General features: G+C 32.9%; 1 protein-coding gene across 2 annotated transcripts in view; it reads right to left on the minus strand.

The window, feature by feature from the left end:
• Positions 1 to 2,501, minus strand: part of LOC138698566 (uncharacterized) — a 41,182-nt gene extending 38,681 nt beyond the window's left edge. For both annotated transcript variants that reach the window (XM_069824579.1, XM_069824578.1), the window contains exon 1: positions 2,150 to 2,501. The gene's annotated coding sequence lies outside the window, so the exon portion shown is untranslated. The remainder of the gene's footprint in view (positions 1 to 2,149) is intronic.
• Positions 2,502 to 17,605: the final 15,104 nt, after the last annotated feature.

The following is a 17,605-nucleotide window of genomic DNA, read 5'->3' on the forward strand; positions in this document are numbered from 1 at the left end:
TTATTATTATTATTATTATTATTATTATTATTATTATTATTATTATTATTTTATTATTATTTTCTGTAATATTTAAATTTATTAGTATTGTTTGTTGTAAATTAATCATTGCAACCCATGTTCTTCAGTTGTTATTAATTATATTATACTGTATTGTATTTATTAACATTCCATGATATTCATACATTACTTACAGCTAGAATATGGAACAAGTCAAAAAACTTAATATTACTATAAAGTCTTAATTTATAATCACAGTCCAATTGAAATATATACAGAAGAGGTTTACAGTATAGTCTACTAGTACAACACAAAGTTTTACTATCAATTTCATGAAGTGTTGTTGAATGTCATGAATTCACCTACAGAATAGAAGGCGTGAGAAATTGGGTATTTCTTTAATTTGGCCCTAAATAATCTTATGTTTTGAGTTTCATTTTTTATATAGATAGGGAGGCTATTAAAAATTTTTACTGTCATATAACGCACTTCTTTTTGATAGCACAATAGACTTGCCGATGGAGTATGAAAGTCATTTTTGACGCCTATTTATGCTATGAACTGTTGAATTAGTTACAAAATTTTCACGATTACACACGAGTAAAATTATTAATGAAAAATATACTGACAAACTATGGGCATTATTTGTAATTTTTTTAAAAATAGTCCTACACGATTCCCAGATTTGGCACCTACTATTATTCTAATTACTCTTTTTTGTAATAGGAATATACTGTTACACTCTGTAGAATTTCCCCAGAATATTATTCCAAAACTCATTACCGAGTGGAAGTATACACATTAATTAATTTATTTATTTATTTACTTAGTTATTTATTCACTTAGTTATTTATTTACTTAGTTATTTATTCACTTATTTATTTACTTAGTTATTTATGCACTTAGTTATTCATTCACTTATTTATTTACTTAGTTATTTATTCACTTATTTATTCACTTAGTTATTTATTTACTTAGTTATTTATTCACTTAGTTATTCACTTAGTTATTTTTTCACTTAGTTATTTTTTCACTTAGTTATTTATTCACTTAGTTATTTATTTACTTTGTTATTTATTTACTTTGTTATTCATTTACTTATTTATTTACCTATTTATTTACTTAGTTACTTATTTATTGTTTTCCAATGAATATAACTTTGTTGTTAATTGTAAGGTAATGAAACGAGAAAGATAACTGATTCCTATCTTTTCCGAGGGAAAGACAGAAATCGACGAAGAAAGCGGGAATGCGAATTTATCAAGTAGGTTATACAAATAGGCAATGGTCTGCATACAAACATCAGGTATTTCTGCGCAATAAGTGAAATTATTCACTCCAAGAAAAAAACAATTGATACCATCTTTGAAATCAGCTGTTTCGACACTTCGAGTACGTAGAGCTAGCCAGCTAGCCTACATCAAACTTGTGTACGAATCCTTTGTTGACAGAAATCGAAACGTGATTGCTAGTAAGAAAAATACTGTATTTCACAATTAGGTATTTCTTCTCGAAATTGTGTATTTCTTGCAATTTCTTCCATATTTTTCACAATAACATTTCGAAATCTGTTGCTGATATTTGACAGAAGTTTCCAAACTGTGCCGATTCAATTTGGCGTCAATCATTAGGTAAGCAAGTCGCTGTCTCGAATAATGGCGTCTGTCCCATTTCCTTTTATTTAACTTCCTTTTTAATTCCCTAGAATGTGGCACTTGCAACAATTAAATCTTCGTCCGATATTACTACGGATAATCTGCGATCGCTAATGTTCTTTGTTCATCCGCTGGTGATTCGCATTTGCTCCGATCAGACAACGAATAGCAAATTTTTGCACTCTACATTCGTTTGTTATGCGTGAAATTACCTCACAATATGGCGAACATGGCGAATCCTTCACGTTCACACGATTTTCCTGTTCAACTTTACAAGCAGCTGATTACAATTTGTATGGAGTCGAGAGTAATTTTGTGAAAATTATTCTATACTATATTTATAGGTACTGGTTTTTTAGATTCTACATTTCTTTTTATTGTATATGAAAATATTAATACTTTTCTTAATATTCGCTGCATTTCTTCAATACTGGATGAATTCCCGAAAGATATATCACTCTTAAATTAATAAGATAGTACAGTGTTACACTCACCTTCCTGTATATTGAAGAAAATATCAAATAGTACAAACAAACACAGAAAAAAGCTCAAATTTCAACTAAAAAAAATCAACAACAGAATTTTTGTTTGAAATATTATTTACATTCCACCACATTCTCTAAGAAATTAACAATCGCCTGATCCGCTCTAATTCTTTCTGAACACACTATCGCATTTTCATATATCATTACAGATTATAAATTGAATTATTGCTTTATCTGTCCTCTTACCTGCATATTATCTTATCAATACTTAGTACACAACTTTGGTCGACTAACATGCATGGCATCATCGTACAAGGATCATATTATTTTCAAGATCTTGTAAAGGAATATGCAGTAATTTATAAGCAAAGGAACAAAGGTCTTAACTTCTGTACTTCCCCATCTTCATGATCGATGCATTTATCTGTTGGCAAAACTCATTTATTGCGACTTCATTTCTTTAGCCCCTTCGCTGAAGCCATAATCAAATTCAAGTACAAGTTAAAAAACGTCCTTTCTACAGAAATTGTCCGAAATCCAGCAGACAATGAATCTTTCGTTGGTTCCAAAATGGCGGTGTTGCAACTGGAGTTGAACTTGGTTATGGCGTCATCGAAGGGGCTAAAGAAATGAAGTCGCAATAAATGAGTGTTGCCAACAGAAGAAATAAACAAATATAGTAAATAAAATTAAAAAAAAACATTGACAATATTAAGTATTTTTTAATTTACGGTACTATAATTTAAATTGTACTTATAGGCTATTTGTCAGCATAAAGTGAGGACATGAATAGGCTAATTGTTTTCTAGGATCCTTATTGTTCATATCAGTTTATTTGTTAGCATGAAGAGAACATGTGATTGCTTTCTAGAGTGCTTATTTTGTTCACGAACGAAATATGTGGATTGTTTTCTAGAGTGCTTATTTGTTCACGAACATAGTATTTGGATTCTTGTTGTTTATATCGGTTTATTTGTAATTATAAACAAAATATATTTGTTTTCTACAGTACTTGTTGTTTATGTCAGTTTATTTGTTAGCATGAACAGAACATGTGAATTGTTTCTAGGGTCCTTGATGTTTACAACAGTTTATTTACTAGCATGAACAGAACATGTGAATTGTTTCCAGAGTCCTTGATCTTTACATCAGTTTATTTGTTAGCATGAACAGAACATGTGAATTGTTTCTAGGGTCCTGATTTTTACAACAGTTTATTTGTTAGCATGAACAGAACATGTGAATTGTTTCTAGGGTCCTTGATGTTTACAACAGTTTATTTGTTAGCATGAACAGAACATGTGAATTGTTTCTAGAGTCCTTGATCTTTACATCAGTTTATTTGTTAGCATGAACAGAACATGTGAATTGTTTCTAGGGTCCTTGATGTTTACAACAGTTTATTTACTAGCATGAACAGAACATGTGAATTGTTTCTAGGGTCCTTGATCTTTACATCAGTTTATTTGTTAGCATGAACAGAACATGTGAATTGTTTCTAGGGTCCTTGATGTTTACAACAGTTTATTTGTTAGCATGAACAGAACATGTGAATTGTTTCTAGGGTCCTTGATGTTTACAACAGTTTATTTGTTAGCATGAACAGAACATGTGAATTGTTTCTAGAGTCCTTGATCTTTACATCAGTTTATTTGTTAGTATGAACAGAACATGTGAATTGTTTCTAGGGTCCTTGATGTTTACAACAGTTTATTTACTAGCATGAACAAAACATGTGAATTGTTTCTAGAGTCCTTGATCTTTACATCAGTTTATTTGTTAGCATGAACAGAACATGTGAATTGTTTCTAGGGTCCTTGATGTTTACAACAGTTTATTTGTTAGCATGAACAGAACATGTGAATTGTTTCTAGGGTCCTTGATGTTCACAACAGTTTATTTGTTAGCATGAACAGAACATGTGAATTGTTTCTAGAGTCCTTGATCTTTACATCAGTTTATTTGTTAGCATGAACAGAACATGTGAATTATTTCTAGGGTCCTTGATGTTTACAACAGTTTATTTACTAGCATGAACAGAACATGTGAATTGTTTCTAGGGTCCTTGATCTTTACAACAGTTTATTTGTTAGCATGAACAGAACATGTGAATTGTTTCTAGGGTCCTTGATCTTTACATCAGTTTATTTGTTAGCATGAACAGAACATGTGAATTGTTTCTAGAGTCCTTCATCTTTACATCAGTTTATTTGTTAGCATGAACAGAACATGTGAATTGTTTCTAGGGTCCTTGATCTTTACATCAGTTTATTTGTTAGCATGAACAGACTATGTGAATTGTTTTTTAGAGTCCTTGATCTTTACATCAGTTTATTTGTTAGCATGAACAGACTATGTGAATTGTTTTTTAGAGTCCTTGATCTTTACATCAGTTTATTTGTTAGCATGAACAGACTATGTGAATTGTTTTTTAGAGTCCTTGTTCTTTACATCAGTTTATTTGTTAGCATGAACAGACTATGTGAATTGTTTTTTAGAGTCCTTGATCTTTACATCAGTTTATTTGTTAGCATGAACAGACTATGTGAATTGTTTTTAGAGTCCTATGCACCAGTGTTTCAAAGGCACACTTTAGGCACTGATAACTTGGGTAAAATGCAACTTTACGCATTACTGCAGAAAAATTTATAATAGTTCGATTACAATCCACAAATTGAATCAATGTATATCTAAACGAATCTCATGTTGGATAATTTGAAGTTATTACCACATTTTTTAATGTCTGCATCCACTTCTACCTTCATTGTCTGGGATATTAATATGTAAGTGTGAAACTAAAAGCGGTCCGAACTATAGCGAATTCCGAATTAGTGAAGTCCGAATTGGCGGGATTTCACTGTACATTTTTGTGGCATCACAGTAATTCCTAATTTTAATTATTTTTAATTCGTGTTGGCTTTAAAGTAACTACAGATTCAATTTTTATCTCTTTATCCTTATTAAATAATTTTTAATGAATAATTCTATCATTAATATTTTTGTTATGCTTTTTATTTAAATATTCCCATAATGACAAAATAAAAATGTATCTTGGATTATTGTAAAAATCTTGCGTGATAATGAAGTTCACGTTGGAAATTAATTCATTTTTGGTCAATTTTCTTGTAGCATCACATTCCCTAAAGTTTATCACGTCTATTTCAGCATTCACTCACACGTACTATATGATGTTTTCTAAGACAATATAAATTATACTGTATGCTATGTCCTACAGATTAACTGGTTGAGAGGCAATTTCCTTTCATTCATCAAAAGCACATAAATTGTTTGCATCAGCCTGTTGATAAACAGCAAACAATGCTATCCATTATGTCCTATCATACACCTTTACAATGTTATCGATGTCTTATCTTTTCAAGACAGTATCTGACGAAGTGAAGAGAATTAGTTAAGTTTTCCTCAACAATAAACGATCGAGTTTCGTTCCCGGTCAGATTTAATTTTGTTGTAAAAGAGGTGCTTCTTTGAGATCTATCCCAGGGGAAGGGACAACAATTAAGCGGGTTTGGAATTTCAGCTGCTTTCTATGTATTATGTGATATAGTGAGATAGAAGAATTTAAAGAAATATCAAACTTAAAAAAAAAATGAAAGTTATAATTTATAAAACAGTTATATTACCGGTTGTTCTGTATGGTTGTGAAACTTGGACTCTCACTTTGAGACAGGAACAGAGATTAAGGTTGTTTGAGAATAAGATTCTTAGGAAAATATTTGGGGCTAAGAGGGATGAAATTACAGGAGAATGGAGAAAGTTACACAACGCAGAGCTGCACGCATTGTATACTTCACCTGACATAATTAGGAACATAAAATCCAGACGTTTGAGATGGGCAGGGCATGTAGCACGTATGGGCGAATCCAGAAATGCATATAGAGTGTTAGTTGGGAGGCCGGAGGGAAAAAGTCCTTTGGGGAGACCGAGACGTAGATGGGAAGATAATATTAAAATGGATTTGAGGGAGGTTGGATATGATGGTAGAGACTGGATGAATCTTGCTCAGGATAGGGACCAATGGCGGGCTTATGTGAGGGCGGCAATGAACCTCCGGGTACCTTAAAAGCCAGTAAGTAAGTAAGTAAGTAAGTAAGTAAGTAAGTAAGTAAGTAATCAAACTTTTACTTCAAAACCTAAATAATATCCTTATAACCCCATCCATGTCCACAATTAAAATCACTTACAGTATAAAAAAACAGCATAAAAGTTGCAGTACTGTAATTAGGCTTTAGGGATTCGATGAACCTCCTATCATTTTTTTAAACTGCATTAACAACAATATTTGTTAGCCATATATAACACACAACAATAGAAACAGGAATTCAACAATAATAAAAATGACCTACTGGCAAACCAAAAAATCCTACACATGCGATATGATCACAGATGTTAAAGCGTGTATAAATAATATTAACGAAAAGGAAAAATATAATTCCTTTTAAGCTTAACAACAAGTAAAGGCAGCAATTATTTCGTTCATGTTGACGCATTTTAATCTGTTTTATTTATTTCTGTCTATGGCTCTTGTAATATCGAACTCATTTCGCAATTATCCTTTGTTTCTTCTATATACAATGAACGAAATGTTCCTGCGCAGGAATATTTCTGTAATTTTTATTGGGAAGTTCAACTCAATTTTTTTCACTGATGCGGATGGCATTTTTCTCTGCCGATGCGAAAAATATGCAACATAAGAATTACCCTTTATAAGACACAAACTGTTCAAGAAATGAAGCCAACCGATAAACCTTAGTGACAAGAATTTGCTATTTATTCAGATCCTAGAGCATATTAAAGAATATCAAGATTGTTTTAATAATTTTATGTCTTCTGACGAGGTAGCTTTTCATTTATCTGGGAAAGTTAACAGGCACAATTCCGAATATGGGACTCTCAAAACCTCCTTACAGTCATGGAGCATATTCGAGACAACTCTAAACTAAACGTATGGTGTGGTCTTATGCAGGATATGACAAATTGATCCTTTTTCATTGAGTCTACTGTCACAGCATCAAGGTATCCAACATGCTAGAAGAATACGCATTTCCACAAATTGCACAAAAACAACCCAGCATAACCTCCTAACAAGATGGAGCACCGCCTCACTGAAGCATCATTGTGCGTACAACACTGGACATCACTTTCCCGAACAGTTGGGTTGAACGCGGCGGTGCAATAGCATGGTCTCCTCGTTTTGCTGACATTACACCGTTATCTACATACTGTACATATTTTTTTATTTGGGGCTATATTAAGGACACTGTATTCCACTAAGGCGTCTGACGTGAATGTATTGTGGAAGCAGTAGCGACTATCCCATCAGATAAGATATACTACAGAGAACCTGGGCTGAAATTAAGTATCGTTTGAATATTGTTTTCAGTTGGTTATTTAACGACGCTGTATAAACTACTAGGTTATTTAGGGTGGATGGGATTGGTGATAGCAAGATAGTATTTGGCAACATGAGGCAGAGGATTCGCCATAGATTACCTGACATTCTCATTACGGTTGGCGAAAACCTCGTAAGAAACCCAATCAGATAATCAGCCCAAACGGGAATCGAACTCTCGCCCGAGCGCAACTCCGGATCGGCAGACAAGTTCCTGAGCTACGCCGGTTGCACTTGGATGTTGTTCGTGCTACCGAAATCTACTACTGTGTTCGTGAAATTCTAAAGGAGACTAAAATGCCCTCGCATTTTCCTTTTTTCTTCTGAGAGATGGTTGAAACCAGAAAGTTGGAGAGGATCATCTGGTATAATTTAAAAGCCAAGAGGAAAACGGAATTTTGGCACCCTGAGAATATTATGGAGACAGTAGTTTCATACTAATCCAAACTTTGAGAGTCCAGAAGAGCCATGTGTTTTGTGATGTTTCAGGGACGTGTGTGTGTGTGTGTGTGTGTGTGTGTAGCGTGCGTGCGTGCGCGCGCGTGTGTGTGTGTGTGTATGTATGTAGAGAAAAACATAGGATACATTAAAATTGGACAAATGGATGTTAAATTATTGAAAACAAGAAAAATTAAAAATACATACGATCAACATGCATGTATAATATTAAAATGGCCTATTCTACAGTCAATTGTTTTTATTTCCGATATATTCAACATCGACTTTCATGGGGCCGTGGGAAAAATAACATAAAATCGACAACCTTTTGTCACTGCATTACAAAATACTTTTTAACTGAGATATGCGCATTTCACTTATTAGCATTTCACTCCAATCATACTGATTTAAACTATCACTGACTACATTGTTACTTTTTTCTTTAGACATCATCCTGATTGTGCTGTATTTTAATTGTCTCGTAATAATCTCTTTCTATTATCTAATATTATTTGAAATATATTAACATTTTATGTACCGGTATTTTAGTTTAATTCTGCTACACAGTTTATTTCAGTGTTTAATTAATAGTTCATAGTATTTTGTTGTTTAATTTGTAAATAACTTTTGTATACATGTAACTCTCATCTAAATCAAATTGTTGGATTCTTTGTAAGTTCATGCATATGTATATACACTTTTTGCTGGTTGAGTGGAAGAGAAGGCCTTACGGCCTTAACTCTGCCAGCTAAAATAAATCATTATTATTATTATTATTATTATTATTATTATTATTATTATTATTATTATATGCACAGTTATTTCAAAGTCCAGTTTCACTAATTTGTGTGCACAGTCAAATCCCAAGAATGAACACATTGTCTTGATCGTGATCGGCTTCATTTCATAACAATTTTCGGTTTTAGATGGCAATAAGCAAAATACTAATTTCATGTACTGTTCCATATGAAGTACGTGAATGGTGTACAGCTGCTGAAAAAACTTACGAGACACCCAAAAAGTACCGTCTCCTAAGATAATGTTTGCTTGTTAAAATACTAAAATTTTTCAGCTGGTTTACAGCTAAGTTTTGGGAAATAATGGGAACGAGTTTTCGGCATTATCTGCATATGAATTTCAGAGTATTTACATAATCATTATGCGAAATATTTTCTAATGACTTCAACTCCTGTCTCAAAATGTCACTAGGATGTTCAAAAAATTATTCATTAGCTTTACGTTGCACATATTTCTATAAATGAAGACTTGAACTGACAAACATCAGAAGTCCATTGAAGTACATTTTTCAAGAGAGCAAAAAACTATATAGATTTCCATTATGAAAGTATTGAAATAAATATTTATTTGATTAAAAACACAGGCTTAAATTCAGACTTGGGATAATCTTTTTTACAGGATGGTAGCCTAAGCAAAATACAATATGATACAGTATGTAAATTAAAAAGTAAAATTCGGTAAATTTTAGACTTATGATATTTGTCAATTCAGGTCTTCAAATATGAACCTGAAATTGAGCTTCGGTCAACTAAAGTGAATAATAGTTTGAAAAACGTCTTCCTTTGTATAATGAAATGCCTTACATTCTTTGTGCGCTTGTTCAATGAAACATTTCCACGTTTAACTATAAATATGTTTAAATTTAAATCCTAATGCCCTTGTTTGTCTTCGTCATTGTAAAATTCCTCTTCGCAACATTGCACCATTCGATAATGTCTATCTTTAAAACACTGAAACAAGACCTTGGAACAATAATTGCAACTAACTCAATGTTGTTCTACGTCCTCTAACGTTGTTGATGTTTAAAACTTCAATTATTTGGGGTGTGATATTACATACGAAGAAGACGAGGACGCAAGAAATAAACTGGGAAAATTTCAATATATGTGTGGAACAATCAAACGCACTTTGTCAGGAAAAGCCAGAAATGATAACATGTTGAAATTTTATAAAGTTATGGCAGTGCCTGTATTGATGTATGGTTCAGAAAACTGGATACTGAGAAGATCTCATAAGAGATATATAGAGTCTGCAGAAATGAGATTTCTGAGGACTGTAGCTGGTTACACCCGACGGGATGAAAAAAAATTATGGTTTAACGACGCTCGCAACTGCAGAGATTATATCAGCGTCGCCGGTGTGCCGGAAATTTTTGTCCCGCAGGAGTTCTTTTACATGCCAGTAAATCTACTGACATGAGACTGTCGCATTTAAACACACTTAAATGACATCGACCTCGGCCGGGATCGAATTCGCAACTTCGAGCATAGAAGGCCAGAGCTATACCGACTACGCTAGCGAGGGCGACGACGGGATGAAGTAAGGAATACTTTCATTAGAGATGAATTATGGATTTTTAACTTGAATGAAAAGATACAAGAGAAAAAAGGAAATTGGCATGACCACATACTTCGGATGGAAGATGAAAGCATGACGAAGGCAGATGTGGGTCGTCCAAGGAGGAGATGGCAAGATGACGGACGTGAAACTGTGTGATCGGAACGGATCTATTGATCCACCCTGTGTATGATGATGACGATACTAAAGGCATATGTCTACATAAACTCTCAATACTGACAAAATGTTAGAACCTAAGACTATAGCAAATTGGTCATTTTACTGTATTGTGTGACTTGTATTCCACCCAGACACAAGTCCATGATACCAAATGAAAACTGAAGTTTTTCCTTTTAATAGCTTATCAGCAGGATGCGAATTAAGATTTCTGATGGATGAGGGGGGGATAGAGAATATCATACATAAAATTATTATTATTATTGTTATTATTATTGTTATTATTGTTATTGTTATTATTATTGTTATTATTATTATTGTTACTATTATTATTATTGTTATTATTATTATTGTTATTATTATTGTTACTATTATTATTATTGTTGTTATTATTGTTATTATTATTGTTATTATTATTGTTATTGTTATTGTTATTATTATTGTTATTATTATTGTTATTATTATTGTTACTATTATTATTATTGTTATTATTATTGTTATTATTATTATTATTGTTACTATTATTATTATTGTTACTATTATTATTATTGTTATTATTATTATTATTATTGTTGTTATTGTTATTATTATTGTTATTGTTATTATTATTGTTATTATTATTGTTACTATTATTATTATTGTTATTATTATTGTTATTATTATTGTTATTATTATTATTGTTACTATTATTATTATTGTTACTATTATTATTATTGTTATTATTATTATTATTATTATTATTGTTATTATTGTTATTGTTATTATTATTGTTACTATTATTGTTACTATTATTATTATTGTTATTATTATTATTATTGTTATTATTATTGTTATTATTGTTATTGTTATTATTATTATTGTTATTATTATTATTGTTATTGTTATTGTTATTATTATTATTATTATTGTTATTATTATTATTGTTACTATTATTATTATTATTATTATTATTATTATTATTGCTATTATTATTATTGTTATTATTACTTTTACTTACTTACAAATGGCTTTTAAGAAACCCGAAGGTTCATTGCCGCCCTCACATAAGCCCGCCAGCGGTCCCTATCCTGCGCAAGATTAATCCAGTCTCTATCATCATACACCACCTCCCTCAAATCCATTTTAATATTATCCTCCCATCTACGTCTCGGCCTCCCTAAAGGTCTTTTTCCCTCCAGTCTCCCAACTAACACTCTATATGCATTTCTGGATTCGCCCATACGTGCTACATGCCCTGCCCATCTCAAACTTATTGTTATTATTATTGTTATTATTATTCTTATTATTATTATTGCAATTATTATTATTATTATTGTTATTATTGTTATTTTTATTGTTATTATTATTATTGTTATTATTATTGTTATTGTTATTATTATTGTTATTGTTATTATTATTATTATTATTATTATTATTATTATTACTGTTGTTGACATTACTGTGATGAAATGTAAACGTTGGAAGTAAGAATAATAAAGTAATGAATAAACTCACCTCTGTATCACGACTGGATCACACTTTGAAAAATAGTTGACTTGAATGAGTTAATTATATCCATGAGCAGGCTTAAGATAAGATCTGTAATTCCTAAGTTATTGATTGTTGTCAGCTTGTCGGTGACAATAGTACATCAATATTATTTTCGTCGCTTACTTTATACTTTATAAAGTATACTCGTATTAAAACAATTATATTTTGTGAGGGGGATAGAATTTATCCCTGGTAGGGATGTTAATATGAATTTATGGGAGGGAGATAACTTTCCAACAGGGAGAAAATCCCCCAATCTCCCCGTTAATTCGCACCCTGCTTATCAGAAACTAAAAATTGTAATAAAGAAGTGACTTAAGCCACATTGACCATACACCGAAGAATTATGAAAATAAAAAATTAATAAAAATTTACTTTATATGTTAATCTTCAGACCAGGAGTCGTCATCTCAGTGCACTATGGTGCAGGCACAGTTGGCTCGCTGCTCAGTTCTATCCCTTGGACATCAACTGTGCAGCAGGAGGGGGGGGGGAGGAATCGGGTGATGGCAGTGGCGTCCGTTCACTTGTTCAACCCTTTTAATCAGTCTCTAATAATTATAATGAAAATAAAGACGGAAGAAGCATGTACTTAATTTATTTTAAGAGGAACTGTGTAATAAGTAAATCACTTTTCAGTTTAAGACAAGAAACAAGTTGTATTTTTCCGTTATGTATTGTAACGGTTTTGAAAGTAAATATTTTTTTTTTTCATATTAAAGTAATTGAGAACTTACAGACGTATAATGCATTATCACTGTTACAAAATATTAAACAAATCGAATCCATTAGTAATATTTAATCCTGTCATCCTATTCCTTTGTTTAAGTGTCGTCAATAAAATAAAATTAATTATCCATTTTTTATCTGACACTATATATCACAAACCCAATTATTTGTTATTATGTATAACATATGAAATATATTATCGTTTCTGTTACAAGGCTAAAGTAGACCTAAATTATTTTATTACAATGTAAATAACAAATGATAAAAATTATTTTCGCTGATCATTAGCATTGGTTTTCCTGGATTTTTGAATTCGTTTTTCCCTCACTAACTGGTCAATGCTCGTGTAGAACAATCGAAGAAGACATTGTAAATTATGGTCAGGAAGTTGGCTTCTGTGATGGATGCGTTGGCTTGGCTCGACACACTGCACACTACTACCTCCTCAGCCAGCGTCTCGGCGCGGCGCTCCGAACTAGTATGCAGGCCAGTTGATGATAGCTCCTTTAGATCTGCTGCTCGGTGAAAAATGTAAGAGACCTAGTGTTTTTACTGCTTATAGCAGAGAATATAATACAACTTTTGTGCACCCTTACGTTTTGAATTTCGGAAATTTTCTTTTCGATACGCCCTGCTGTGTAAGTTTATTTAACAGACTCTCCTTTGACTTAGGGCCGAATTCATAGTCAACACTTATCGTAAGGGAACACTTAAGCAGTTGCTTGTAATAATTTCCAATTCATAAATCCCACTGAAGTGACACTGATTCAAATAAGGTAGCTTGTCAGCTTACTCAAGTGTTTCCTCATATGCATTGTAATCAGCTGATTCGGTATACAATAGATGATGATTATGATTTAATTGAATTTATTGAGTTCTGTAATTAAAATGAAAATGAGTTTTGGCAAGCAAAAGATATATCAGAGATATGGAAAACCCTTTAGAGATGTATAATGATCAACAATTTAAGAGGAGATACCGTTTCGACAAGAACACCGTTGTCAATATTCTGGTGTCTCTCATTTCAATTCACAATACAACCATGAGGCTTACCGATTTTGCCACTGCTGAAAGTACTGGTTGCTTTCAGGTTTTATGATACAGCAGCATTTCAGGTAGATTTAAGTGGCATTTTTTTTTTTCGAAAAGTATTCACGTCTCAACAAAGTGTTATTTGCATTTTTGTTTGTATTCTACCCAAGGAATAAGCTGTTAAAATTTGCGTAATTATATCATTTCCAATTTGTTTAGCATAAAAATAACTGAAAAATAAATTTAAATGATTTACTTACAGGAATATTTCCGGAGTTTGCATTAAACTCAACTGCAATTTTGTTCCATGTCAGTTTCTTCTTTTGGAGAGAACAATTATCAAATTTTTTTACTTTCGACGATATCTCCATATTTCATAACTAGTTATCTTAGCTCACTTCTTTCTTTTCTGTAAAATGCTTTCTGGACATCTTGTATAATTTTTAGCTCTATAATGTTTACTTCTGTATTTGTGTATGACAATAATGCCGATTTAACAATCTGAAGGCGCTGGAAAACAATTGAATGTAGGAAAGCGCTCACGTCTAGCCATGTAGCCATATTTCTTTCGATGTCAAGGGCATGCTCAGGGTATATGAATGAGTAGCGTCTCTGCAATACAATCTGAAATAAGTGCTAAGGAAATGCTCATTACTTAAGTGTTTCCTCATTTTATAAGTGACGACTATGAATTCGACCCTTAGATCCGTTTGAAATAATATAAGCAGGTGCTAGGAGCCTCAAATTTGTTTTACCGGTTTTTGACATTTTTCTCAAAACTTGTCATTTTGACTTAGGCCAGTTTGGAATCCACCTCTTCATTTTGGCTTCTCCCATTCTTTTGGCCTATTTCTATTACTGAATAATTAGCCTATTGCATTGTACAATCGCAAGGACATGTTTGCAGTACCCTCGGGAACAAGCCACACATTCAAAATTCGCACTAATACATTTTTGTTGACTAAATTTAATATTGTATTGTATTGTATTTGATCGCCAACATTTACATCCATGTAATGTGGATCTCACAATTTTTGTATCCGGTGCCACAATTACGTTCATTACAGATATACCTTATATAGACGCTCTTTAAATGGATCAATTATCCATTTTTTAATCTTGCGTACACCACTTTTAACACTTGAATATAATTAATTGATGAACTAGTTGCGACAAGTTCTACATGGGACAGACAGGCAGATCATTCCAAACTCGCTACAAAGAACACATTAAAGCAATAACCAGAGGACACAACACATCTACATACGCCGATCACATAACCAATGCCAACCATACATACAATAACATAAATACGGACATGGAAATCCTACACACACAACCCAAGAACCAAAAACTCAACACACTAGAACAATACGAAATATACAAACACACTAAAACACACCCAGATCAAATCCTCAACACACAGATCAATTTCAGTACACACACACTATTCGACTCCATAATGCAACACATTCCAACAATAAAACACACCCTCCTAACAGGCAGAGAAGTTCGAGATGACGCCGCGATCTAGTAGGCTCTGATGATGGTGCGTGAAGCACTGAAACAGCTGTAAGCCGGACGAATATTACATATTTAACATGAGTAAGTCCACTAGTTCATCAATTAATTATGATCAATTATTTCCATCTTTAAAAAACTTAACAACTTGATTTAGATCATCCTAAATTACCACTTTTACGACTCTGTTCTTGATTTTCAGTACACTTATATCGAACACATACTGTTTCTGATAATACTTGTTACTAAAACGTACTACCCCATTGTCCAATAAGTTGTTTGTTGTGTGCATTTCATTTTTCAGATCTCACTAATGTTCTACATATTATACTTCGCTATCCTAGCTAGCCTCCTCCGCCAGACTCCTCACCTATTTTCAATTATCTCTATCGTTTTACTTAACTTCCTATTACACTTCTCTAGTTCATTCAGAATTGACACTTTTATCACTCTGATCTTGATTTTCATATCACTTAGACTATATCGAACACATACTGCTTCTAAGAATACTTGATACTAAAACATATTACAACATTGTCCAATATGCTCGTTATTATGTTTGTTTCATGTGTACCTTTGACACAAAATGTAATAGAAATTCGAAACATCGTATGTAAATGAATCGGCCAATGTAGAAAGGACATGAGTCATAAAAAGAAAACTTTTCAGGGAGAGTAAAACAACTATTTTTAAGACTATGTAAAATTCATACTAGCAGAAAATAATTTCAACAGATGTATTCAGTTCGGAATAATTTGCATAGTTCGATTTTAATTAATTCTTCCTACTTGCTGAGAAAAAACCATATTAATGTGGGTGACTCATGACTTTTCTGCAATAAATACTTTTTTATTTATTTATTTAGAGTATTAGGGTGATCTATATGAAATAATTTATTTAATAATGTTTCATTGTGTTAGATAAACTTGTAACACTGTTATTTTAGATTACTTCTTTCACATTACACTCAAAACAATATCAAAATAGTCAACAGGTGTTTAGAAGGAAATGAACCTTGCATTATTCGTCAGTAATGTTTACAATGTTCTAATTCTCCTGATCATTATCTACATCGCATCAGTTACAGTTACAGTTAAGTTGTTCATAAAACACAAGATATTCTGCAACAATATATTGTTTAACTTTAGCTAAATCCTCTCGCTTCTTGACGATGATTGGTACTTCTTCTCCAGGTAACAAAGCTCTGTTGACAAAGTTGGCTACTTCCTGTAAGGATGTAGCAGCTGGAACTTTTTTTTTTACTAATACCATAAATGAACACTTCCGTCACCACCATACCAGCATTATTCCAGTCATTTTGAAAGCCATAAATCTAGAGAGTGCGAAATTAATCTCCTATTCTTTAGGGATTTTCCCCATGCTGCTTTCTGATACATGTTTTCTGAAAAACTGAGGCCACCATCTTTTGAAATTTAGTATAGATGATTCATTAACAGTTTCAACAGAGACACTTTTACTTGCTCTTATGTACTCCTCTGGTGTATAGACTCTGTTATGGCGTCTGATTACTTTCTTAATAACACCAAAATCGCCGTCATTAGGTAAAACAATATGACCACGAATAGGAAAGTAATGATATAATTATATTCATAAATATCTTTGTAGCACTTAGGGCAAAGCAAAATCTAAAGATTATATTAATTTTTATTTTGTCCGGCACAAAATGAAGGCGGGAACAACAGCTATTCTGATCAATATTGTGGCACCCGTCGGGAACATTCTAGTCGCCTCGGGAGTGTGCGCGCGCATCCAGCGAGAGGGAAGGCGCGGGAAAATGAAACTCGAGCTCCGGTAGGCGCTATAGCGCGGTAAGGGGCGAGGGGAAAGAAGACTACGGGATGGCGCGAAGCGGAGAGAGCAGGGAAAGCATCTGGAAACAGATTGTTGTGGAGGCCCAGAAGCTTCGCGACGCAGAACATTCTAGACGTTCGTGGTAAATAAATAACACCGTGAATTGCCAACGAAAGTCAGTCAGTTGCGAGAGAGTTAGTTAGTCTTCAGTCAGCCTTCAAGTCTTGGACAGCAGCGAGGTGGATCTGAGTTCGATGTGCAGTGAACTTGAGTGAGCCTGTAACTGTGGCAGTATCCAGGCGAGTGCGACGTATCCGGAGGCTTGGGTTCGAAGTGTAGTGAACTGTATCCGGAGGCTTGGGTTCGAAGTGTAGTGAACTGTATCCGGAGGCTTGGGTTCGAAGTGTAGTGAACTGTATCCGGAGGCTTGGGTTCGAAGTGTAGTGAACTGTATCCGGAGG

Source organism: Periplaneta americana, chromosome 4 (genome assembly GCF_040183065.1).
Source record: "Periplaneta americana isolate PAMFEO1 chromosome 4, P.americana_PAMFEO1_priV1, whole genome shotgun sequence".
In the NCBI taxonomy this organism is placed as follows: domain Eukaryota; kingdom Metazoa; phylum Arthropoda; class Insecta; order Blattodea; family Blattidae; genus Periplaneta; species Periplaneta americana.